General features: G+C 52.4%; 1 protein-coding gene across 2 annotated transcripts in view; it reads left to right on the forward strand.

Moving 5' to 3' along the window:
- The window catches only part of FGF1 (fibroblast growth factor 1), a 110,630-nt gene that overhangs the window by 14,597 nt on the left and 69,321 nt on the right, over window positions 1–26,712 (forward strand). The window contains exons 1-2 of one of the 2 annotated variants that reach the window (XM_055143936.1): window positions 2,858–2,982; window positions 3,212–3,377. The gene's annotated coding sequence lies outside the window, so the exon portion shown is untranslated. Of the gene's footprint in view, window positions 1–2,857; window positions 2,983–3,211; window positions 3,378–26,712 lie in introns of those variants that run through there. The other variant, XM_055143935.1, reaches the window with a different exon arrangement.

Below are 26,712 nucleotides of genomic sequence, written 5' to 3' on the forward strand. Positions count from 1 at the left end.
GTTGCTGACAAATTAGGGATGCCCCCCTCTGCTTGGGGTCAGGGCAAGACACCTTCCCTGTTCTTGTTCTGTAGCTCAGGTGACAGGTGTGGTTGTCGGCTGCATTTCTCTGTGACCACTTTGCCAACTCACTCTGCTCCATCATCTTGGCAGCTGTGAGGCCAGCATGCCTTTTACGTAATTGCATGATTGGGCATAAATGGAAATAAATGCTTTGCCTCTGGGGGGTGGCAGGGGAGGGAGAGTGGCGCATAGCATATGATTTCTCCCATCAGCTGGTTAGGACTGGCTGTGTCCCAGCAAGGTCAAATGAGATTAGAAAGAAAACAGTGTCTGGTGTGTGCTCCACAGCATCATTTACAGACAGGGTGGACAGAGAGGAAATATTGAAGCAAATATTAAATGTCGGTCTTAAGATTCAAGCACAAGAAGAAGCTCAGGCTTACAGATGATGCCTAAAGAAAAGAGAAATTTCTTGACTGGGGATCTTGTGAGCCCTGCACATTTTGTCTTTCACGGAGTGCAGTTACAAAGTGGTAGCTTTCTGATTTCTAGAGGTGCTGACGGAGCCCTGAGGACGTGAAACTATAGAAACACCACATTCTACCTTGATTTCCCTCCTCAAGCTCTTTAAAAGTAAGAGGCTTAGAGTCACTTCCTGTAAGAGCAACGCTGAGTGCTGGGGAGTGAGTTAACGTCTTAGGACCAGGGAGGAAAAATCTCTCTTCTTTAGCTCCTGCCATAGTGTTGTGGACACAGATGGCCCTGACCCAGGCCTCACGGCTGTGGACAAGCCTACGAAGCTTCTACATAGATTTTTGTTGGGCCTCAAATCTGTCCTTTTCTTTCTTTCTCAGCCCCAGCCTTCTGCATGCCCTGTGAGTTCACAGACTCAGTTTTAATCACCGCAAGAGTGGCTGTCACCACGACCAGGGTCTCTGCTGGATCCTCTGAGTAGAATGTAGCTGCGTGGGTCCTCAATGGAAGGCTTTCTCAGGAGCCGTTATTCCCCTGGACAATTTCCTGGCCCAGAGCCCAAGGGCTATTTTGAGGACAGACTTTTAGGCTAGGTAATGTCCTTATCCATCCCACACTGAATGGGGCCAATAAAGCATTAAGTCTTATGACTTGAAATAGTGACATGTATATTATCGAGAACACTAATCTAGATACTTTATAATGAAGTTGTAGGGAACTTGAGAAAAGGTAAAGCAAAATTCGGGGGTAGGTGGTGGGGGGTGGATCCTTCCTAATAATGCTCGGGAGCTCCATGAGTCACTGCAGGTGACACTCAGCCCTGCAATGCAGCTCTGATGGCTCCATGCCAAAGGCCTGTTGATTGATGTCCTGCTCAGTCCTGGTGGCAATCAGGGGCCACTAGGGCTGCACTCAGCAGGGCTGGGGCTGGAGTATGTGGTTCTGGGGAGCAAACTCAGGGCCCCCTACAAGTCAGGCATGTGCTGTGCCCCTTAATCTCTCTTCCTAAAATGAGATTCAAAAAACTTTCCATACTGGGGAGAATTATATTACAGCCTGTGTCTTATAGGAAATGAAGATTTTTATTTCACTGTAGACAGTAGTGTGACCAAACACCGCACAGGGAATGAAGAAATGACTTAATATTAGTAGCTAGAAATTATATTAAACTAAGAGCTCTGTGTGTGTGTTTAAAGAGTGTTTCACAATGGGTTTTGATGGCGAAAGAAAAATTAAAAAAAAGACACACGTTTGCATTGCCAGTTTTCAAGGCGATGCCACAGCACTTTGGCACACTTGATCAGCGCAATAAGCTTGGGGGGAAGATGTGACTGGAGTACCTGTCTCCTTTGGAGAGGAGCTTCCAAGGCCAGAGCACCGAGTGGCCTTGGAATTGGGGGGCAGCCCAGTTACAATGTGGTTGGGGGAAAACATATCCTGAGGCAAGGAGAAGGCTGAGTCGGTGAGTCAGTAGGGGCTCCGACTTGGGGTACAACCAAGTGAGGCTTCAAGCTTCATCTTTAAACATCATCACCAGGGGCCAGTCGGGCAGTCCCGTGGGGAAGGTGCGTGCTGTGCACATAGCGGCCCAGGGTTTGGTGCTCGGCACTGCTGAGCCAAACCTAGCTAAGCCCTGAGCACCCTGGGGTGTGGCACCCCAACAAACCATAACCAACCCCCAAAACTTAACACGCACATGGTGTAGATGGCATAACAAACGCCCAGTATTTAGAAGATGCTCTTGGCAAACATTTTCATTTCCTTGTGACAGAAGCCCCTTGGGAACTGTGCAAAGGAAATCGAGATTGTTAAAAGCCAACAAGCAATGGCCACCGTCTCTGTGGAAGGGATAAGTCTGGCGAGGTTCTGGGAACTACAATTTGGAGCAGTCATCTCTTTCTGGGTAGGGAGGGAAAAAATATATCTTTTTCTTCCTTGTTAGGCAGGTGGCGAGCAGAGGCTGGGCCTCTTAGAATCAGGCTCTGGGGGCTCATAGGGGGTCTGGAAATCAGGTTTCTTTGCCCCCTGCCCAGAGAAGGGGGCGGCCATCCAACAGGCCGGCCTGCATCCACCTGGATCGTCAGGTGAGCAGGCGTGCTCCTGTGCACTCAGACACACACACACACACACACACACACACACACACACACACACACACACACACACACACACACACACACACACCTGCTCAGGGGTGCCCAATGACAGAAGCAAAGAGGAGTCTCTTTCATCCGACGGCCTCCTGATTCCAGAGAGGCATCCCGGAGCCACAACCTGCTGTTCCCTCGGCAACCGAAATCTCCAAATAAACAGGATTCTGCTCAGCGGGGCCAGTCGTCCACTGGGCTCAGGCGTTTGCCCCAAGACAAACCACGCTACAGTACCCGCCCCCCCTTCGGGATAGTGGTCGCCCCGGCCAGCGGCTGCATCTCCCTCCCTCCCCGGCGGGCCAATCGCTCCGCGTCCCCAGGCTGCCCTGCAGTGTCGGGCACCCGGGAGCTCAGGGTACGTCCCTGTGGGCGGGGTTGGTACCGGCTCTGGAAAAAAAGCAGGTGCCCTCTGCTGATAAACAAGGCCAGAGGGAGATTGGGGCAGACGCTCTCGCTTGCTCGGAGCCCCCCAGCTGCCTCCTTGCTCCGCACACAGCCCCCGCCCCCGGCACGGGAGGCCGCTGTCTGGAGGCGGGCCGGGAAGCTCCCTGCATGCTGTGACCCGTCCCCTCTCCCCCACGCAGAGCTGCGAGACTCAAGGAGGTTCCGAGAGCTGGCGTGGGGCCGCCGGGAAGTGGCTGCAGCCGCGGCGGGGACAGCGACCAGCACGACTGTGAAACGCTCCCGGTGGGTGGATTCCCTCTCGCCCCCCAGACCGTCTGCGAGGGCTCCAGCCGTCAAGCTCGGCAGGTAAGAATTCAGGGTATCTGTTCCTGCAAAACAGCGGCGGGTCCAGAGCAGAGTTAGTCCTGCGCGTGTGCGCCCGCCCGCGCAACTGTAATATCAGGTTACTTGGTGAGAAGAGAAAATGTCCAGTATTGGAAACAGATAGCCCCGGCATCAGCTGTCTTGCAAGTGAAGCCCAGAAGCTTGCCTGGGGCTGGACTGAAACAGAGCTGCAGGCTGCCTTGGGGGCCGGGCTTGCCAGGGGCATGTAAAAATAGCACCTGGAGCTTAGAGACACACCAATGCCCCTGCACCAAGCTGCTCCCATCTTCATCCCCGGGCGGGCGCAGCCAGGGCTGAGCGCCGGTGGGGAATGGGCTGCCCTGGGCTGCAGAGCTCAGCCTTGTGAATCTCAGTGAAGCTGGGCGGGCGGGGGGTGGGGGGGGAGTGGGGGGCAGCACCCTGCTGTGTCACACGCAGCCTGGTGGCCAGCCAGGAAATCCAGCCACCTTGGAGAGCCTGTCGGCAGGCAGGCACCTTTGGATGTGAAGGGCGGAGAAGGCGGATGGTGGTTGGGGGTATTTGACAGATGCCATCTGATGGGCTTGCCAGTCACCTGGATGACTCCTACCCAACTCTGCTCTCCTCCTCTGCTCCGGGGAAGTCCCAGCGGCGGATCAGGAGAGCCACAAGGCCACGTGATGTTAGCCACACCCCCATCACCATTTGTGCCCAAAGTATGCCCGGCTTCCAGAAAGAGTTGCTCTGGGAAAAGCCAGGCCTCCTGGTTCTGGGGTAGGAATCCCAGGCATTTCATCAAGGGCCCATTATTCGGAGCCGCGGGAGAGCACGCCTGCAGGTCTGGCGGAATGCAGGCTCTGCCCTGACTCCGCTGGTCTCCCCACCTCCCTCCAGCAGCTTTGGTGACCGGCACTTTCCCTTTCCCTCACCACAGGGATGTGATTGTTGGTGGTTTCTCTCCGCAAACACCAGTGAAAGGACAGGAGCACCCCAGCCCAGGCTGTGCCTGGCTCACAGTGGCCCAGGGGCGGGATGAAATGAGCCTTGGCCCTGCACTGTGGTGTCTGGTGTCTGGCAGAGCTCCGGCCAGCTGTGTCTTGGGGCCGTCTGCCTGAGGCCAGGGTGGATTTTGGTGTGTGTGATGGGGTGGGGGTGAGGGGATGTGATTCACAGCCGCTGGTTCCCTTTGCCTTTGTTTTCTTTAAGTTTGGTCATTGAGAGCTTTTAAGGAAAGTCCCTTTCTGAGGTTGTATATCTGGAGGCAAGAGCAGCACATCTGCAGAGGGCAGTGGGTGTTTGCAAGAAGACTGGCTTCCTGTGGACGCTGTCCTTTTCAGTATGACCCCAGGGATTTGTTCCTAAGGTACCACCACCGCCCAAATTCATGGACGGAGCATTCAGTTCCATGGGAAGTTGGTGGAGTTCCAAGAAGCACTAAAGGAATCAGTGTCTGGTGGATTGAGTGGTTTGACTTGACAAAACCCACTTGTAACACTATTTTCGTTGGTGGCGATGGTGGACAGGCAGCCATCCACACACCGTGCTGGCTTGTTTTGCAGATCTGCATTCTGTAGGCCCTAAAGAAATTATTTGGGATCAAGGAGCTGCCAACCTCGCAGTGCCAGCTTCTGGGTGTTAGGGATCGTGAGGAACGGAAGGAAGGTACTCCCCGTGCACTGCATCTGGTTGGGTTGCTTGGCTAACACCCTAATCCTTGATTCCCTCTCACCGGGAAAATAAACTAGTCATTTGTGCCACGAATGACATTTCTTATACTAGGTCAAGTTAATTGTGGCCGGAAGAGTATTTTTCCTTAAGAAAGGATTCACTAATCCATAAATGCTCATGACATCCCATCGGATACAGCCAACTCACCAGAGAGAAGAGAGGAGACCCAATGTCCAACTCTGTGGGATGCTGGGAAGGAGTCCAAGCTATCGGAACATGGATAAGTATCTGGCCAGCGGCCTGCAGGAAGAGAAGGAGGGAGGAAATAGTAATTATTTGCTAAACTTCACTACTTAAGGGAGGCAGCATTCTACAGAGAGGCAGAATCTGGGATTCCAATTCAGACATTGCTCCTCATTAGTTCCTCCTGAGCTCCCAGACCGTGTCTCATTTTGTTTAGTGTCTGACCCTCTGGAATCTATAAAACGGGGGTGATAAAATACTCCAAGTTTGTTATTGAGAGGATGGAATGGGTATCAGCCCATTGCCTGGTTTTGAGCAAGCATTAGGTGAGATTTGCTATTGTTGTCATTATTGTTGAAAGGTCAGTTTTGGAAGATCTTTCTACAAGTTCGTTTGTTCTAAACTCCAAGATGGCACCTTGTGAGTGACCACTAGGCCTCCCTTCCGGGGCTGAATGGAGTTTTGCCTGCATCTCGGACATAGCAATAGAACATGTGTGGTGGTGGCATTTCTTGAGCCCTTTCCCTGCACCGGGCTCTCTCTGCTTGGCTTTCTGTGTATTTATTCCCTTGAATTCTCCTAACAGCCCTCTCCTGCGGGGCCTGCCCCGGCTATAGAAATTGAGGGACCATGGGCAGCAGGGACAAGCTTCAGTTCCGTGATGAGGGTGACTGTCTCAAGAGGTAGAGAGAGCTTGGCAAGAGAAACTCAGCAACTGGGAATATCTGGAGACCCGAGAAGAGTAGGTCAGGATCTGGAAGGTATTCTGGGACATGGCAGAACCTCAGTGTCTGGCCCAGAGGACAGTTTCAGCTTTATTGGACCTCATGGCCTTTGGGGACTGGACGATGAGGATGGGAGGGTTTCCTGAACCGGGCAGTGGGGGTGGCCAAGAAGAGCAGAACTGACCCCGACCACAGGGACAGAGACCCAGCAAAGCTGTGGGGGGGCACCTCCTTCTTCTCCAGAAGCCGAGGTCAGAGGTCATTTTGAGCAAAGTCTGAGTCAAGGCTAGGAGGCTCCGTCTGTGGAGTGAGGAGGGATGACAATGCAAAGCTTAGTCACTACACCTGGGTGGGGTGACACTTACAGTGGCATGAAAGACCCAATTGGCCAATTTAGTCTCTTTAAATAGAACCTTTAAAACGTGACTGACACTCAAGATCCCCTCCCTGGCTTTGTCTGAGAAGAGCTGATGGGGTAGGTAGGGGGCCTGGGAGTGGCTGATGGACAGGACTCCTCCCTGAGGGGTGTGGGGGAGTGGTCACACTTTAATGTTCCGAAGAATTGCAAGGGAAACTTATTAAAAATAAGATCAGCCTCCTGGGTCCTGCTCACAGGAAGCCTGAGCCAGGCAGGCCGGAGGGAGGCCAGGACTCTGCATTTCCAGGAAGGGGCCTGGAGGCCTGTGACGGTTCCAGCTCTTTGTTTTCATGTCACCATTCACGACCACGTAGAGCCGGTGGCCCAGATCTGTGGCAGCCAGCCTCTTCCTGCTCCTCCCCTTCTTCCCAGCTTCCCACCTGCCACGGATGAGCCCTGCAGCGTGCTAGCCACGGCAGCTCACTGCGCAGACTGAGTTTCCCAGAGCAGGCATGGAGCTCCTCTCCCCTGCAGCCACACACGGATCCACAAAGGAAGGGCATGGAGGACCCACATCTTCACAAGTGCAGAAACAGGCCCCATGCTGGACGGTGGCTTGAATTGACAGGGGCAGGAACTCAGGAGAAGCAGATGAGCAGGGCTCAGCCAGAGAACCACTCGGCAAGTCTGAGAGTCAGTAAAACCTCTTGTTTTTTTCACACTTAGGGATCTTTCTCCAGGGCTCTCCCCTCGTTTGTAGGTGGTGCCAGGAGCCACTCCCCGGTCCTGTTGCATGTAAAGCAAACACCCATCTGAGCCACGTCTGCTCTGCGCCCCCCTCTCATCCTATTCCCTGCTCCCAGTACATTCCTTCAGGAAAGGATGCCTCCTATCTCAGCAAGTCACTCAAAAGAGGTCGGGTCCCTGGGCAGGTGGAAAATAAGTTTGAGTCCTCGTCCCCAATATCTCAGCCTGTGACCTTATTTGGAGAGGGTGTCTTTGCAGAGATGAGGTCATTTGGGTGGGCCCTAATCCCCTATGACTGGAATCCTTGTGAAGAAAGGGAGCTGGACCCAGACAGAGGGAAGATGACATGAGGGCACAGGGGAAGACAGACGTTTGCGTGCCCAGGAGAGAGGCCGGGACAGAGCTGTCCTCGCAGCTTCTGGTGGAGTCTGCCCACTGACCAGTTACGCAGCAGACCTCAGAACTGTGAGACAATGCTAGCTTTCCTCTGTTGCTTAAACCCCCTCCTGCACCCCCCTGTGGGATCTGTGATGCAGTTCATGCATTCATGCAAATGACCCCCTAGATCCTCCCACCCTGAGACCCCGAGGCCCTGGCTTTGAGGGTGACACCATGCCTGGCAGCTTTGCCTTTGTTTTAACCAGGTATTTTTTCCCTGTCAGCTTAGAAGATTTTTAATGGGAGTTCATGGGTCCAAGGTCAGTGGGGTAGGCAGTTCATAGGTCCAAGGTTGGTAGGTAGATCCTTGGGAAGTTGAAGGTAGCTCTGAAGGGAAAAAGAGATGGAGACAAAGATGAAGAGGGAAGAGGGAAGGGGGAGGAGCGGGAGAAGAGGCGGGAGGGAAAGAGAGCAGAGAGAGCGGGCACTGTGTTGGGGCATTCTAGGGAATCGCTGTAACTTCTGATTTGTACCGCTCATCATGGAGCACCTCGTGTGGGCCAGAGGGCTAATGGGAGGTGCACGACACCTGAGACCCCCAATCCTGCCCCACCTGAAAATTAGAGACCAGGTGGGGATCCAGACAGAACCCCTTAACCATGCAACTCTGCATGGAGGTGAAGTTTGGGCTGGGATCTGGGGGTACAGCGAGATGCTGGGGGTGGGGGGCTGGGGATGGCGACCTTGGGAAGGTGACAGGCATGAAGACGTGTGGGTACCTGAAGGTGACAGGCGTGAGGACATGTGGGTACCTGAAAGTGACAGGTGTGAGGACATGTGGGTACCTGAAGGTGACAGGCGTGAGGATGTGTGGGTGCCTGAAGGTGACAGGCGTGAGGACGTGTGGGTACCTGAAGGTGACAGGCGTGAGGACATGTGGGTACCTGAAAGTGACAGGTGTGAGGACATGTGGGTACCTGAAGGTGACAGGCGTGAGGACATGTGGGTACCTGAAGCTGACAGGTGTGAGGACGTGTCGGTACCCCGGGTCCCAGGGAAGGCCAGTGGGCCTGGGCTTAGGGAGGGAAGGGGCCGGGCTGAGCTGAGCTCTCAGCTGAGGTCCCAGAAACCCCAAAGCAGCGGCAGCCCAATCTAGGGGGACCCTTGCAGCAGGGGTGGTGGGAGGGGGCGCCTCGTCCCTGAAGCAGGTCGGGCGTCGGGCCCAGCCCCCGGGAAGGGCCTGCCGAGGGACACTGCTTTCTCTCCTTGGCAGCTCGGCAGCCGGGCAGGCTCGGGCCCCGCCTGGGCAGAAGCTGCAGCCTCTTTGGCATCGTTTGGAGGAGAGAGAGGCAGAGACGCAGACCAGCCCCGGGTCTGCAGGGAGGAGGAGCTTGAGCTTGGAAAGGATTCAGGCTGTGGCCCCCAAACCAAGACAGAGTCCCGAGGTGAAAGGGAGGAGGTGAGAGAGGACGCCCAGGGGACCTGCGGGCGGGTGCGGTGACCGGCTGACCTGGGCAGAGACAATGAAAGGAGTCAGCGAGTGCTGAAAGGACCCAGGCACAGGGCAGCGGGCCTGAAGCCACAGCGGGCGGGTTCATGATTTCATGCACACACAGAGGACAGCCCTGTGCCTCGCCGGGGAATTCCAGCTGAGGGAGCCCTGCCAGGGTTGAATGGACACACACACTCACACACTCACACACTCATACACAGACACACACTTTCACAGACACACACACTCACACACTCATACACAGACACACACTTTCACAGACACACACACTCACACACTCATAAACAGACACTTTCACAGACACACACACTCATAAACAGACACTTTCACAGACACACACACTCATACACAGACACACACTTTCACAGACACACACTTTCACAGATACACACACTCACACACTCATACACAGACACTTTCACAGACACACACATACTCACACACACTCACACACTCATACACAGACACACACTTTCACAGACACACACTCACACGCTCATACACAGACAAATAATTTCACAGACACACACACTCACACACTTATACACAGACACACACTTTCACAGACACACATACACACACACTCATACACAGACACACACTTTCACAGACACACACACACTCTCACAGACTCATACACAGACACACACTTTCACAGACACACTTTCACAGACACACACACTCTCACACACTCATACACAGACACTTTCACAGACACACACACTCACACACTCATACACACTCATACATAGACACACACTTTCACAGACACACATTTTCACAGATACACACACTCTCACACACTCATACACAGACACTTTCACAGACACACACATACACACTCACACACTCCTACACAGACACACACTTTCACAGATACACACACTCACACACTCATACACAGACAAATAATTTCACAGACACACACACTCACACACTCATACACAGACACACACTTTCACAGACACACATATACTCATACACTCATACACAGACACACACTTTCACAGATACACACACTCTCACACACATACATGCTCACACACAGACTCACACTTTCACAGACACACTCACACATACTCAGACATACTCACACACCCACACACAGGCTTGCACTTTCACAGACACACACGCTCTCACACACACTCACATAGACATGCTCACACACACTCACACTTCCACAGACACACACACCCTCACACACACTCGCATTCATATACAGACATGCATCTTCATACACTCCCAGACTCATACACAGATATGCACTTCACAGATACACTCACTCACACTCACACACTCATCCAGATATGCACTTTCACACACCCACACAGTCATACTGACATCCTTCACATAAACAGACACACACACCCTCACAAACACAGACACACAACCCTCACAAATATAGACACACACATATATACAGGCATGCCTTTGCAGACACACATACCTTTACAATCAAAGATACATAGAGACACACTCAGACACAGAGACACATATATGGACTCACAAACACATCCCTACACATACTTACAAACATATAGACACAGACTCAGACACACAGGCACATCTCCTTCCATACAGACATTCACAGACACACACATTCAAACCACACACTCTTACAGACACACGTTCACGCACACACATTCCCATCACAGAAAGCCATGCCCTGGCCGAAGCCCTGCCCGTCCCTGAATGAATTCTTTCCCCGAGCTGAGGGAGGCTTTGGCTGGTCATGGACAGTCCTGGGTGTGGACAGAGCAGGCTCCAGGGAGAGTTGCCTTTCAGAGGGAGGAGAGGCCCAGAGGCCTCTTGGGAGCAAGTCCCCCGATTCCACCCTTCTCACCTCGCCTCACCTCCCAGGTGCTCCTGGGCCCTGCACCCTTTCCAGTGCTCAGAATCTGCTGTGGCTATCCAGGCCACAGACTCCTGATTCTCACTGACTTCTCCAAGAAGTTTTTCTCTTCTGCCTCAACCTCTCTTATCTCTGTCTTTCCGAGTGACCTTATCCCAGTCGGCAGTTATCTCATCCCTCTCTTAAAAAAAAAAGTGCTGTTGGGGCCAGAGAGATAGTACAGTGGGTAGTGCATTGGCCTTGCATACAGTCAACCTAGAGTTGATCCCCAACATCCCATACGATCGAGGAACGGTTCCTGAGTGCAGAGCCTGGAGTAACCCTTGAGCATTGCCTCGTGTTGTCCAAAACACACAAAGAAAAAATAAAACAAAAGTGCTATTGCCCATCCCTCCTTCCAGAGCTTGAGCCCCTCAGGCCGGGCCTTGCCTGTCAGGATTTCTGCTGCACCCACCCAGCTGGGAGAGGGACCAAAGCTTCAGTCACTCCCTCAGTGCGGAAAAGTCACTCATCAGGGTCCTGGTGAGAGGGACAGCAATGGGTCCCTCTGGGCCTCCTCCATCTGGGGAAGGTGCTGGGCGCCCGCTGGGATGGAATAGGTGGCACAGTGAGGCACAGCCTTCAGGACCACTTTCTGTGTGTCCGCCCGTGATTTGGTCTCCTCTTGTCAGAAAACCCCTTTGGGAGCCTGGACACACCCAACCCTGTTGTATTTGGGCCGAGGAGTAACTTCCCGGTGATGGACCTCAAAGGTACCCAGAGGGAGCCGGGGGTGGGGCGCGGTCCAGCCTCATATCCATGGACACAGACGGAGCCACGCAGCTCTGCCTCCAGCCTCCGTCTGCTGCCAGTGGGGAAGCATCAGCATCGATTAATCAATATGTGCAAAGTGCCGCACAGGTACCTCTGGGGCCGTCGAGAGCTTCCAGAGGCAGGAGTCTGCCTGGCCTTCCCCAGCTTTGTCAGAGAAACAGCAACGAGGGCTAAGTGGAGGACTGCTAGACCCGAGTTGCTTCCAGGGGTCTACACCGCGAGTCTCTGGCCAGGACAGGAGTCCTTCCCTGGTTCCGAGTCACCGAGGGGCCCCGGGGCCATGGTCTGTAGAGACAAGCAGTGGCTGAGGTATCCAAGCAACCGCCTCCTCTTGGCTACTCGCTCGTCTTGGGCTGGAAACCCTAACGGGGTGATCCCAGCGGCAGAGACGCGGGCTGGCCCCTCGGCACCCCAACAGCTGCTGGCCCTAGCTGACCTCCACGGCACTGCCTCTGCCTTTCCCCGCCCCCCACCCTCTCGCCCTCCCCTTCAGCCTGGCCCCAGTATCTTTGCTCAGGATCCAGGAGTCTGGGTCCTGGGGGTGGGTGACAGGGCAGTGGGAGGGTGGGGAGGGGGATGATCCGGAGGGAGAACAGACACGAGAGCGAGAGCGTGCAGGTTCCAGTCCAGAGCTGCCTCTCTCCTGGCCTTGTCCCTGTGGTGTGGTACTTAGGGGGATGTCGGGGGAGGGGTCAGGGTGGGGAGCACAGATTTGGGGTTCAGACTCCAGGTCTGGATTTTGACTCTGACATGCAACAGCTGTGTAGTCTTGGTCAAGCGGCACGACTGGTCCCCTTGCTTCAGATGGGGGTACCACGGGCCAGGGAGATAGGGGCAGGGGGGTGGGGCACTTGCCTTGTGCCTGTGAACCTGGATTTGATTCCCGGCACCCCCGGTGGTGATCCCTGCACACAGGGCTGGGACTAAGCCCTGAGCACCGCCGGACGTGAAGTCTCTCCTACAGAATAGGCAACAGTGGCACCTCCGTCCCAGTCTGTCGCTGGAAACAGGGGCACGGGCACGGCTCAGCGCTGGTGTTCTTAGCATCTGCTGCTGCTCTTTTACAGGGTTGGTGAAAGAATTTAGGTGTTTTTGTTTTTTTTTTCACTCTGGGTAACTTAAAAAAAAAATCTGTGTTTCGAGATAAATTTGTGGTTAGTTTCCTGTTTGTTGGTGCTGGCACCCTTTCAGACAGTACTCGGGGAGGTCCAGGGGGCCACTGCTGGTGATACCTGGCCAAGAGGGCAGTGACTCCTTACCCCCCAGGGAGGCAATGCCCGGGGATGCTGCAGCTCGGAACCAGGGTCTCCACAAGCAAGGCAAATGCCTGACACTCTCTGGCCTCTTGAAAGAGACTTCTTTATGATTTTGTTTTAAATCACTAAAGGTTTTATCTGTATACCAATTTTCTACCCCTATATACTACAATGGAGGCGTTACTGGTGCCCGCTCAAGCAAATCGGTGAACAACGGGGCCACAGTGCTACAGTGCACATACTACTTGCAGTGCTGGGAGGTGGTGCAGAGATATTTCCCAGGCTCTAAGGGGGGCTGCAAGTGGCAAAGGTTTCAAGCTCTGGCTTCTCGTGGGGCCCAGCAAGCACCAAGTGGAGGACTCAAACCCCAGTGGGCTCCGTGGCGTCCCTGGGGATCTGAGGAAGGGCCTGGGAGATGGCTCAGAGGCTTTGGTGGCTCCAGGAGGCTCCGAGTGGGATACCAGCATTGCCCATGCACCCAGGTGACCGGGACAGCCCCAAGACGGGGTATGGCGGGGGGGTGCAGCGGGGGAGGGAGGAGGGATTCAGTCCGGTGACACATGCGATACACCTCAACTATTTTAATCCACAACACCTAGCACACAGCATTTGCTCAATTAAATATCTGATTAGCACTGAGAAGTGCTGCGTTCTGATTTAGGTTTTTTTCGGGGGGAGGCTTTATAAGATTGTATCTGACTGGGAAACTCCTAAGAACATATCTGGGTGGGGTGCAGAATGGTGAAGGTTGCTGGCTGCCCCACGGGTTCCCTGTTTTGGTTTGTTTGTTTATGGGGGGAGGGGTCCACACTTGACTGTGTTCGAGGCTTACTCCTGGCTCTGTGCTCAGGGATCAGTCATGGCAGGGCTTGGGAGACCGTATGTGGCCTTTTTTTGGTTTCGAGGACAATGACCACCCTTGGCTGGACCCCAGAGTACAGGGAGCAGCAGGACAGGGAAGGAAGGAAGCTGAGGGGGAAGTCACAGGGGACAGAGGTCAAGGGCCTCGGGTACGTGCGTGGTGGAAGGGAGGGGGCAACTCAGTGTCCTGCCCATAGGGACAAGGACACTGAAAGCAGCTGAAAGCAGGAGATCCGAACCACAGCAACCAAACTCGACAATGTGCCTGTCAGGGAGGCAGGCGGATGTGTGTGTGTGTGTGTGTGTGTGTGTGTGTGTGTGTGGAGGGCACTGGGGACCCTGGTGAAGGGAAGCTGACAGGTGCTGGACTGTTGTGCCTAAAAACCAGTCTCAGTCCCTTCGTCAGTCACACAAAGTCCCTTTGCCTTCACATGAAGCTTTCTTGAAAAAACCCTGAAGTCGGACACCTGAAAGGAGCAAAGGAAACAGCTCCCTTCTGAGGGGACCAGCACCTACCTCCCCCCCACCCCGCCCCCAGCCCTTTTAAGCTGCTCCCCAGGAGAGCTAGAGGCAGTGGGTGTTTCTTTGTGGTCTTCAGCAGTTTCTTTTCCTCCAACCACTCAAAGGCTTGGTGACTCTCACCGGGCAGGGACACGTAGGTCCCCCCATCCAACCCCCTTACACACACACACACACACACACACACACACACACACACACACACGGCACCTCAGAAATGCTGTGTTAGGTTCCCAGCCCTGGGCTTTGAGTTGAAACTCTGTGAAAAAGTGACATCGCAGATGAATGGAGGCAGCTCCCTGGAAGCCTCCAAGCCGTTTACCTCCAGGCTGCAGCCTCCCCCTCCCAACACCCCTCTTCCCCGGCATGCTCTGGGGCTCCCCTCTGGGGGTGACTGTGGGGTGACAAGGGGAGGTGTCCTGCTTTCGTCCCTGCTCACCTTCCCATCACGTCGCTGTGGATACGGTGGCCCAGGCAACGGGAGATGGGGATGCCGATTTTCCCTCGCACCAGGCGACCCTGAGCGTGTGGGGCTGGGGTGGGGCTGGGGTCTCATGATGCAACCCGGAGTGATGAACCATGAGTCACTCGGACCCCCAGCCAGCAGGAGTGGGGGCTGCTGCAGCCCCCATGGCCCCCTCCTGAGTGCAGGAGAAGGGTAGTGCTTTCCCCACCCTGGCCCGAATGTTGATGGTCTTCCCGAGGGGAGGGAGTCCTTTCCTGACCCCCTGGCGCCCCCCCAATCCCCTTCCCCCGCCCAGGCTGAGGGCTGACTGCACAGCTGCTTGAGGGTGGAGCGGGGAGAGCGTTTCCAAGGTGACGCCTGAGTTGTTCTCGTGGGTCACCCACTGACCTGACCCTCCTCCCCTCACACTGCCCCGAGCCAAGCCTTTGCAGGGCGGTTACACCTTGGGGTATCTGGCCAGGGCCCCGGCTGTAGTGGGAGGGTGGGCTCCCACGCTGGGGTGCGCCCAGGGAAGGGCAGGCGGAAGGTGAGCCAAAGTGGGCCTCGGCCTCGAGGCACCTCCCGGCCTCCCGCCCTTTCTGGCAGCTCTGGGGCAGATGTGGGGTGTGGAGGCCCCGGCTTTAGGGATCATGCAGCACATCTCTCTCTCCAGAGCTTTCGATGCATTTTTGCAGGAGGAGGGAAGTAGATGCTGAACTGGGGACTTTATTTATCTATTTATTTATTTATTTATTTATTTATTTATTTATTTATTTATTTATTTTGCTTTTGGGTCACACCCAGCTATGCTCAGGGGTTACTCCTTGCTTTTGCACTCAGGAATTAGTCCTGGCGGTGCTCTGGGGACCATATGGGATGCTGGGAATCGAACCCAGGTCGGCCTCGTGCAAGGCAAACGCCCTACCCGCTGTGCTACCACTCCAGCCCCTGAACTGGGGACTTTTTTAAAAAGTCTCTCCATGGGGCTGGAGTGATATGATAGCACAGCGGGTAGGGCGTTTGCTTTGCACGCAGCCAATCTGGGTTCGATTCCCAGCATCCCATATGATCCCCCGAGCACCGCCAGGAGTGATGCAGAGCCAGGAGTAACCCCTGAGCATCGCTGGGTGTGACCCAAAAAGAAAAAAAAAAAGTCTCTCCACAAGGCTGCAGACGGAGGGGGCAGGAGCCCCGGTGACTAAGACCAGGCCAGGCCCCGAGAGGTGCTTTCCTGGAGTCCAGGGCCGTTTCTTTCCTCACTTTGCCAGCCCCCAGCCAGTCCCACAGCCCGCTGGGCTGGCCTTGACCTACTCCTGTTTCTCATTATCTCCCCCCATCCTCTCGCTCCACCCAGGGGTTTTATTTTTAAACTTCCACAGTAATGCTAGGGCTGAGCAGGACATACTGCCCACATGCGCGGGAAGCTGGGCAGCCCGGAAGAGCAGCCCCTTCCCAGACTTCCTTTCGCCCTCCTTCCCCTCCTTCCAGGACTCTGGGGCCCCTCCTCCATGAAGGACCCCAAGCTTGCAACAGAGGGCAGCTTCTCTCCCCTTGAGCATGTTGCCTGCTAAGGGGGCTGGGGGCTGGGGGTGGGGGGTCAAACCCACAAATACATACAGACACAGGCGTGAGTCAACTCATTCAGAACATGCCGTTCGTAGATGTTCTGTCAAAATCTAGCCCTGGGACACGAGGAGCTGCTGCCCCTGAGCGAGGACAGGAAAGCTTCTCGGAGAAGGATGTGCCCTAGAAGCCAAGCGCAAGAGAAGAGGCACGGCATGTGCCAAGGACGAGCACCGTCCAGGGAGGGAAAGGCAGGTCATGCTGGGGAGTGTCGGGATCCAAGAGAAGATGAGAACAGCTCAACGGGAGTGGGCAGGAGGGAGCGGGGAGACAGCACAGACTGAAGGCCCTGCCTGTCTGACCTGATCCCCAGCACCACAGGCTTCCCAAGCGGCACTGCCAGGCCTTGCACCCTGGTTGAACGGTTGCTCTAGGTGTCTGCGTATTCCCAGCATCACCGGGCCCAAAGGGCACTGCATTCCCATGGACGCTTGCATTGAGCCTCTGCCCTGGTGGGTGGAGAATTTCTGGGGGCAGGAGGAGGGTGCCCCTGAACCTCCTGGGCACTGCTTGAGAGTTCCTCGTCTCCCTCAAAAATAAAAATTGGCAGGCAGAGGATAAACGAGAGAGGTGTGCAAAAGCCTGAGCAGGCAGAGAGTCTCTGGCGAGTCCTGGCTTTATCCCGGGCACCGTGGGTCACCACTGGAGGGTAGAAGCAGGAGGTGGTGGGCCCCTTGGTTCTGGAGGAGAAGTGACTCGAGTGGGAGAAGTGACTCGAGTGCAGGAGGGTGGGCGCGGGCCTGAGACGGGCAGGAAGGAGGAGATGGTGCTGGAATGCGGCAGGATCACAGCCACAACCAGGCCTGTTTTCCAGGAATTCATTCCTGAACAGTTTTCTTCCCGGAATCCACAGCTACTAGGTTACACCTGTAATTTGGTCTAGAACCCTAGACCCCAAGTTGCAGAGTCTACAGAGGCAGCAGAGTTAAGAACCTCGGTGCTGGAGTCTCTGCCATGTGTGCACGAGGCCCTGGGTTGGATCTCCAGCCCCCTAACCCCAGCAAAAAAAAAAAAAAAAAAAAAAAAAACCCACCCAGACAGCCATGTTAGCTATATTTAGCCCTATTCTAAAACAGAATACTGAGGGTCGAAATGTACTTTTCTGTAAACATAACTAGCGATGTTTATTAGAATTCAAAATATATTTAAGACCCTTGTCTAATATCAGCTTTCAAGATTTTCTGGAACTGGATGAGTAATGCGACCTCTCTCTAAACCATGCAGATCTCTCCATTTTTTACAGCCGCGGCTGGGATCTGAGGTCTGGTAGCCTGACGGAAGGGCCTGTGCAGGCTCAAAGGTGACGATATTTGCCCCTGAGACCTGCACAGTGGGTGCTGCATTTTGTTTTTGTTTTTGTTTTCGTTTTGGGGGCCACACCTGGCAATGCTCAAAACTTAATTCCTGACTGTGAACTCAGAAATTACTCCTGGTGGTGCTCAAGGGACCCAACAGGATACTGGGGACTGAACCTGGGTCAGCCACATGCAAGGCAAACACCCTACCTGCTGTACTATCACGCAGGCCCTAGTGGGCGTAGTTTTAAAGGAGAGTGTTTCTCTGTGTTTCTCTGTGTTTCTGCTCCTCAGAAGAGCGAACACTGAACAGCCACGGAGCCCTCCTCCATAGAGCAATAAAACAAAGAAGCCCTTCTGGGCAACATACTTCAAGCACTGCAATAGGTCATCTGAACCTCCAAGGCTCCTGAACTTTGTCCTTCCTTGATGAAGAGCTGAGGACAAAGGGGGGGGGGCATTCTCTCCAGTGGGGGAGGTGACAGTCAGGGCTGGGGCAGGGGCAGTCAGCCTCCACTGGTAAAACTATTGACAAAACCCAGCCATCCTCCACTGGTCTCATGTTTGTGAAAAGTTCTGGAGCAAAAGACCTGAAGAAAACATCCCACTGCGTTAGTAGGGCAGGGGGAAGAGCATATTTGTTTTCAGTGTTTGAATATTTTGAATCATGGTACCGGAGGACAGGGGAGTCTCTAATCTATTTAATAAACTTACTGAGTTCATGAGTATGTGTTACATATTCACGTTTGTGAGAAAGTACTCAGTGCATGCCACACCAGAGTTAAATTAAAGAAATTTTAAGAAAACCAAAATTTATCCTCAGGGCCAGAGAGATAGCACAGTGGGTAGGGTGCTTGCTTTGTACATAGCTGACACGGATTCAATCCTTGGCATCATATATGGTCCCCCAAGCACCATGAGGATTGATCCCTGAGCATAGAGCAAGGAGTAAGCATTATTGGGTGTGTCCCCCCATCCATATAACACAAATCAAGAGCAAACAAAATATATACCCAAAATCAAGGGATAGCGCTAGTAAAACAATGGTGACGATAAATTTTGAGGTTTTTTTTCCATCTATGTCTTCCTCTTATTGAGCTACACATGCTTATGTACATGTGTGTCTATGTAAAGCAAACATGAGCTGGATGATCACTTACAGACTTCTTATTTTTCATGTATATCACATTCTCTAGTTGCTAGTCTTCTAAAATAGAATACTTATGGTTGCAGTGGACTCTGATATAATTGATTTAATGAATCCTCTATCATTGCTATTAAGTTCGTGGTCACCGTTATTTTAATGCTCTATTGAACATCTTTCTACAAAAACGTGTTTCTGCACCTAGGCTACTATTAAAGAGGAAAGAGCATTATACACTTCAATACAAAAGTGAGCAATTTATTTTTAGGGTTCCTTGGGGTAGGTTCACTAACTCATTTCTTGCATCAGTATATCCTTCATTTTCCCAACTTTGGGCATGACTCACCCCTCAAATATGTTTTTGGTGCAATTCTGCTGCAACAGAGGAGGATTAAGAAAAATCCAGGCTCAGGGCCAGAGAATAATACAGTGGGTAGGGAGCTTGCCTTGCATGCAGCTGACCTGGGTTCAATCCCTGACATCCATGATTCCTTAAGCACCATCAGGAGTGATTCCTGAGTGCAGAACCAGGAGTAACACCTGAGCACTGCCAGGTGTAGCCCCCAAACCAAAAACCAAGAAAGGAAGAAATAAAAATCCAGAGTGGCTGGAGAGATAGTACAGGTGAACCTTAGTTTAAATCCCCAGCACCACATATGGTCCCTTGAACACAACCAGGGGTCAGTTCCAAGCACAGAGCCAGGAATAGTCCCTGAGAACTGCTGAGCAAGACCCTCTGCAGGAAGAAAGAGAAAGAAAGAAAGGAAGGAAGGAAGGAAGGAAGGAAGGAAGGAAGGAAGGAAGGAAGGAAGGAAGGAAGGAAGGAAGGAAGGAAGGAAGGAAGGAAGGGGAGAGAGACAGAGAGAGACAGAGAGAGGGAGGGAAGGAGGGATGGAGGAAAAAAGGAAGGTAGTAGGAAGGAAGGGAAGGAAGGAAGGAGGAAGGAAGGAAGGAAGGAAAAAAGAAGGAAGGAGGGGAGAAAGGAAGGAAGGAAGGAAGGAAGGAAGGAAGGAAGGAAGGAAGGAAGGAAGGAAGGAAGGAAAGAAGGAAGGAAGGAGGAAGGAAAAAAGAAGGAAGGAGGGGAGGAAGGAAGGAAGGAAGGAAAGAAGGAAGGAAGGAGGAAGGAAGGAGGAAGGAAGGAAGAAAGAAAGAAAAAGAAGAAAGAAAGAAAAAGAAAGAAAAGAAAGAAAAAAGAAAATGAAAGAGAAAGAAAGAAGAAAGAAAGAAAGAAAGAAAGAAAGAAAGAAAGAAAGAAAGAAAGAAAGAAAGAAAGAAAGAAAGAAAGAAAGAAAGAAAGAAAAAGAAAAAAGAAAATGAAAGAGGAAGAAAGAAAGAAAGGAAGGAAGGAAGGAAGGAAGGAAGGAAGAAAGAAAGAAAGAAAGAAAGAAAGAAAGAAAGAAAGAAAGAAAGAAAGAAAGAAAGAAAGAAAGAAAGAAGAAAGAAAGATCCTTGTTTTGACTAAAAAACTAAAATCCTGAAGTTAGACAAATGGGTTTAAATTCCTATCTTACTCCTCACCAGATGTGTGAGCCTCAGTTTCCACATGTGTAAACGACACATACCTCATAGTATTTAACAAGATGAACAAGTACTCAGACAATGGTTATTACTAACATTCTGAAGATCATTTCCTCATAGGTTCTGATAAGCTCCCTGGAAATTCCTTGCTAATCTGCAGTATTCAAGGAGAATTAATTTTAAAATCACCAAACATATCCTCTGGCTATATTACCCTTGTGTTGAATATATTAAAGTGTATACTAAAAGTGTATTTAAAAACAAAAACAAAAACCCAAAGATCGAATAATTAGTTCTTCCTTCCTTACCAGGAACCAGGTTTGCTGGTTTGAGATAAATTTAAATCCTGTTGTTCACAGCTACACAGTAGTGTGGCTCTTTCTCACCAGTTTTCTAGCTTTATAACTATTCTAAAGTGAAAACAAAGCAGGCAACAACAAAAAGGACTATTTACACCAATTCCAAATTGCTCAGTGTTCTATAAATAGCAATCAATCCAACCCTTAACAATCAACCCAACAGACACAGAAAGAACCAACCCAATTTATATACTAGACATCATTTGCTAATGCAGATAGGGTAAGGGCACCCAGCAGGTACATAGCTGAACCGTGTTGAATATATTTCTTTAATATGTCTTCCATGTAGACAGGGAGCTATTGATAAATTAGTGTATTCACCTGACCCAAATGCCACCCCCAGCTGTTTAGAGGGTCAGAAGACCACAGGTGATTATATACATAGATGCCTTTTTAATTCATAAGTTGAATGTTGGGAAAATAGTTGCTCTAATTTATCTTTCTTGAAAACTATGAATAGTTAGAACTCTGGTAGGATTGGGTCTAAAATATTGTCATTGGCAGAGTGTGGGATAAAGAAATCCTGACCCAGGGGCTGGAGTGATAGCACAGCAGGTAGGGCGTTTGCCTTGCATGCGGCCGACCCGGGTTCGAATCCCAGCATCCCATATGGTCCCCTGAGCACCGCCAGGGGTAATTCCTGAGTGCAGAGCCAGGAATGACCCCTGTGCATTGCTGGGTGTGACCCAAAAAAGCAAAAAAAAAAAAAAAAGAAAAAAGAAATCCTGGCCCAGTTTTTTTACTTTTCTCTAACTATGGGAAACGTTCACCAACTACCTCAACCCGTGTACACCAATGTATTCTCCATAGCGAAGGGGCTCGAGAAATCTAAGATGATATAGATGAGTGCAAGGAAACTCAACATGGGGTTAAGATATGACTGACAAGCAAACCTCTGAAGTCAAATAATTATAAGGCACCTGTAACTTCTCAGTAAATAACTGGGAGCCATTGAACTGACGCATCTGGCTTTTTGGAAGGGGAGTGGGTCGGGATTCCCAAGAAGTGCTCAGGAGGCCCAGGGGCCCCACTGACAATTCTCAGCCAACTGGGCTGTTGGTTCAGTGGAAGGGTAGCAGTATGTAATGCTGTGTAGGCCCTTTGATTCCAGGGATACCCCGAAGACCCCAAAGGCGCTGGGGGAGAGCGGAAGGGGAATCATGTGATGCGAGGAATCGAGCCTGGCCTGTGCCTGCTAGGAAGGTGTCCTAACTGCTGTACTGTCACCTGGGCCCCAACATCTACTGTTTTTAGGTATTTTTTTTCCCCTTCATCATCTCTCTTGGTACTGGTTCAATGCCTTCTGCATGTAAAAACATCAGGCCATGGAAGATTCAAAGGTGTGTTTCCAGTTCTTCTGTGTCGTTAAACCCGAGGAGGAAGAGACATGCCAACAACTCGATGAACCCTTAGCAGGAACCAAGCAATGGCCAGGCCCTGCCCTGCCCGGTGAGTGGGGCAGCAACAACCCTTCATGCTGGAGAGGCCAGGGCAGGGGAGGTAGCTTTGACCTTGAAGGAGACGCAAAGTCTGAACTCACAGAAAGTAGAAGGGAAGGCCATAGGAATGTATGAAACAACTCACACAGGCCTGGAGGATCTTGGTGGACAGCAGGGAGAGGAAGCCTCAGATGGCTGAAAGGGGCAAGGAATTAGTGGGATGCAATATTTTTTAGGCCAGATCGGAGGGTACAGATGCTTCCCCACAGAATCTGGGCCTTCCTGGCTGGGAAGGGAGAAGAGCGGCCTGCTTGGAGCATGGTCTTCCTGGAGCAACAAAACGGGGGGTGGGGGTGGTGGTGGTTGAGGGTGTGTGTGGGGGTGGGGGGCGGGGGGCAGAAGACTCATCCTAAGGTTCCAGCTTCCGTTTCCCATTTGTTGAACACATGAACTTTGGCGTGTACCACCAGTGGCTCACACTTGAACTAACCCATATCACAGCGTCGACATCAGTGTGCTAATCTCCGAGTCACTTCAGCCCATGTCCATCAGCGCCCACTTCCCCTGTGAAGGCCGTGAGCCCCTCCCATCTCCTGGGGTTTCCCCACTCTCAGTCCACAGGCTACACAGGGGGCTCCCCGGGGATCAGGGGCTGCCTCTGTCAGTCCCTGGCGTCAGACTCGGGTCTTCTCTGCTCCCATTCACTCTCCTACATCTTCCATTGGGGCGGGTGACTCTCCTCCATCGAATACCCTGTAGCTGGCGTGTGCTCAGCTGAATGGGCTCCTGCAGGCTGTGGTTACTCAGCCGGTAGCTTCCCCACCCATCCCTCTGCCTCCCACCCACACCGAGTCATCTCGGATGATTCCTTTCATGAGTCCCTATCATTTGCCAAATCTTCTCCTCCCCAAGTGGCCAGAGACCCACCCTCTCCTCCTTTCACACGCCTCAAGAGTCTCTTTAAAACATTGGTATTACATTAATTTACAGGCTAATGTAAGTTTTCAGGGTAGAGTGTTACCACACCACATCCAGCCCCAGTATCCCTCCACTGCAGTCCCTAGGCCCCTTCCTGTCAACTCCTGCCTTGGAAACCTCAGTCCTGTCATCAGAATCCAAGGATTTGATTTCCCTGGACATGGTCCCTTCCTTGCTTTGTTTCTTTTTTTTTTTTCTTATTTATTTATTTATTTATTTATTTATTTATTTATTTATTTATTTATTTTGCTTTTTGGGTCACACCCAGCAATGCTCAGTGGTTACTCCTGGCTTTGCACTCAGGAATTACTCCTGGCGGTGCTTGGGGGACCATATGGGATGCCGGGGATCGAACCCGGGTCGGCCGCGTGCAAGGCAAACGCTCTACCCGCTGTGCTATCACTCCGGCCCCTAATTTATTTATTTTTTGCTTTTGGGTCACACCCGGCATTGCACAGGGGTTACTCCTGGCTCATGCACTCAGGAATTACTCCTGGTGGTGCTCGGGGGACCATATGGGACGCTGGGAATTGAACCCGGGCCAGCCGCGTGCAAGGCAAACGCCCTAACCACTGTGCTATCACTCCAGTCCCCCTTGCTTTGTTTCTTTATATACCACACATGAGTGAGATCATCCAGTGTTTATCTTTCCTTCGGACTTGTTTCCCTTAGCAAGACTTCCTCTAGTTCCATCCATGTTGTGGCAAATTGCAAGATTACTTCTTTGCCCCAGAGTAAAATCCCACTGGGTATCTTTTCTGTGATGTCTTTAGCCTCTGATCTGCTGTTGGGCACTTGGGTTGTTCCCACATCTGGGCTATGGCGTGTTGTGTTGCAGTGGACACAGGTGTGCGTGTATCTTGCAGAATTGAGCTCTTGGCCTAGAAGCCCAGGAGCGCCCATGCTGGGGGATCTGGCAGATCTGCTGAAATGTTTTAAGAAGTCGCCAGACCATTTTCCAGAGACGCTGAGCCCGCAGATGCCTCTCCGCAACAGGGATCGACGTTCCTTTAGTTTATACTCATCTTACTCAGTCCGAGAGCCATGTCCTGAGCTGCGGGGATGATGCGGGGACAGGGACAGGGTAGCAGGCACACGTTGCCTGTCCTGGACGAGCCTGAAGACTAATAAAGATGACACTTCCACAAGGACGTGGAGTCGGCTGGGTGTTTTCAGAGCTGGGGCTGGCAGTGAGCCCTCCGCCTCTGAACAGCCCCTGAGCCCTGTCTAGGTCTTTCTGAAACGTGTGGCCAGAAAGAAGTGAGCTCTAAATGCCCTTTTCAAAAAAATGCCCAGATAATGTGCCAGCCAAAAGACTAAACTCTTGGAGGAGCATTATGCACAGCTCCGGGGTGTGGCCTGGACCTAGTGTCCACTCTGCATGCCCCTCACGCAGGCCGGGAGGAGATCTTTCTCTTATGGGCCCAGGGCAGGGTCTTCATTCAACCTCTTGCTTTTCAAAAAAAATTTTTTTTTGTTTTGTTTTTGGGTCACACCCGGCGATGCACAGGGGTTACTCCTGGCTCTTCACTCAGGAATTACCCCTGGTGGTGCTCAGGGGACCATATGGGATGCTGGGATTAGAACCCGGGTCGGCCGTATGCAAGGCAAACGCCCTACCCGCTGTGCTATCGCTCCAGCCCCCATTGCTTTTCAAAAAATTTTTTTTGAATTTAATTTAATTTTAAAAAATTAAGTCACTGTGAGATACAGTGGCAAAGCCTTCGTGATTGTGCTTCATTCATACAATGTTCCCACCCCCATCCCTCTACCAGCGTGCATTCCCCACCACCAATATCCCCCACATCCCTCCCACCACACCCCCAGCCTCCGCCTGCCTCTATGGCAGACACTTTTCTTCTCTCTCTGTCTCTATCTCTGTCAGTCTCTGTCTCTGTCTGTCTCTGTCTGTCTGTCTGTCTGTCTGTCTGTCTGTCTCTCTCTCTCTCTCTCTCTCTATCTCTCTCTCTGTCATTATACAGATACTGAGAGGCCATCATGTTTGATCCTTTACTCCGTGCAACCCACGTCTCCCACCCAGAGCGATCCCTTCCAACCATCATTGTCCTGATGGCCCCTTCTCCATCCCAACTGCCCTTGCCCCAGTGCTTGAGGCAGTCAGCCTCTTTCACGACTCTCACGCCTGGCTGAGCCCACCAAGCGCTCCTGGCCCCTGCGGCTTCTTCTCCCTGGCATCTCCACTGCGGCCCTTATCAGCGTCAGCCTTCATTATGATTTCGCTTCTCCCCCTCCTTCGCCTGCAGAAAGCGCATCTTATTCATCCGGAATAGTCATGACAACAAAACACGGTCGCTCCGCCTGCAGAGCTGGTGCATGTGCCAAGAGCCTGAGTGGCCTTGCCTGGCCGTGCCCTTGTGATGACACAGGAGTGGGCACTGCCCCTAGGCGCACTGTGGCGACCAGACCAAGTGCCTAGTGAAGCTCAGAGAGGTGAACTGATGCTGTGCTTCTAAATCCAGGAAGCCTGAGCCCATGGTCAGGACCATGCCCAGTCCGTGGTGCCCTGACTAAACCTTGCTGGGCTGCATACCGAGGGTGTTCCTCTTAAGGGGGACTCGACTAAGTGCACGGAGCCAGCAAAGCCCAGGCCAGTCTCCCCAAGATCCCCCTGTAAGTCACATCACAAATGGGTGACGAATGCTGTGTGTTGCTGCCCTTCTTATCCACGTCAGGCAGGACCCAGTGACTGCAGCCGGGCTTCCCAACTCCACCAGGGACCACACAGTGATGGGGGTGTTAAAAGGGTCTTGATTTTTTTCTGGGGATCCGGAAGCCACATCTGGGAGTGCTCAGGGCTTCCTAGTGGCCCTGCTCAGTGATCACTCCTGGCTCAGGAGGCCCTTTGTGGTATCGGGGCTCAAACCTGGGCCAGCACCTTAACCCCTATTACTATCTCTGCAGCCCCCACAGTCAAAGGTTTCTGAATAGGCAACAGCTGGAACTTAATTCAAAACTGTCTCATGAGACCAAAGTGTTTCTGGCAGTGCTCGCCCCGGCTGCCTTTCTCCTGTGAAAGGGGAAAGAGTTTAAGCGACCCTGAATTGGAAAGTGGAGGCATTATGGGGCTGGAGTAATAGTACAGTAGAGAGGGTGTTTGCCTTGCACGCAGCCGACTCTGATTCAGTCCCCGGCATCCCATAGGGTCCCCCGAGCATCGTTGAGAATAATTCCTGAGTGCAGAGCCAGGAGTAACCCCTGAGCATCGCCAGATGCAGCCCCTCCCCCACCCCCCAAAAAGAAAGTGGAGGCAGTTTTCAAAGGGCATCCACACAGAGTCCAGTGGCCCATGACATCAAGGAGCAGATGGTAGCTTGTTGGATCAGATTAGCTTAATTGGATTAGACTTGGGCATTCGTAGGCCATCGTCACCCTGGTTTGTTGAACCAGGCGTCCAAAGCAAAGAACTTTCCTTTCTCACTGCTGCCACGCACTCTGCCTGAGCCCGCGGGGCGCTATTTAAGGAGGCGAGCACCCCTCCCGGCTCACTGGACTGGACCTGTCGGTTTCCTTAAGGAAGGGGCGTGGCGGAGGCCGGGCCCTCCCCTGGGGCCTGCCCTGCTCCGTCCAGACAGACCTGTCTTTG

This window comes from Sorex araneus, chromosome 6 (assembly GCF_027595985.1).
Source record: "Sorex araneus isolate mSorAra2 chromosome 6, mSorAra2.pri, whole genome shotgun sequence".
Classification (NCBI taxonomy): domain Eukaryota; kingdom Metazoa; phylum Chordata; class Mammalia; order Eulipotyphla; family Soricidae; genus Sorex; species Sorex araneus.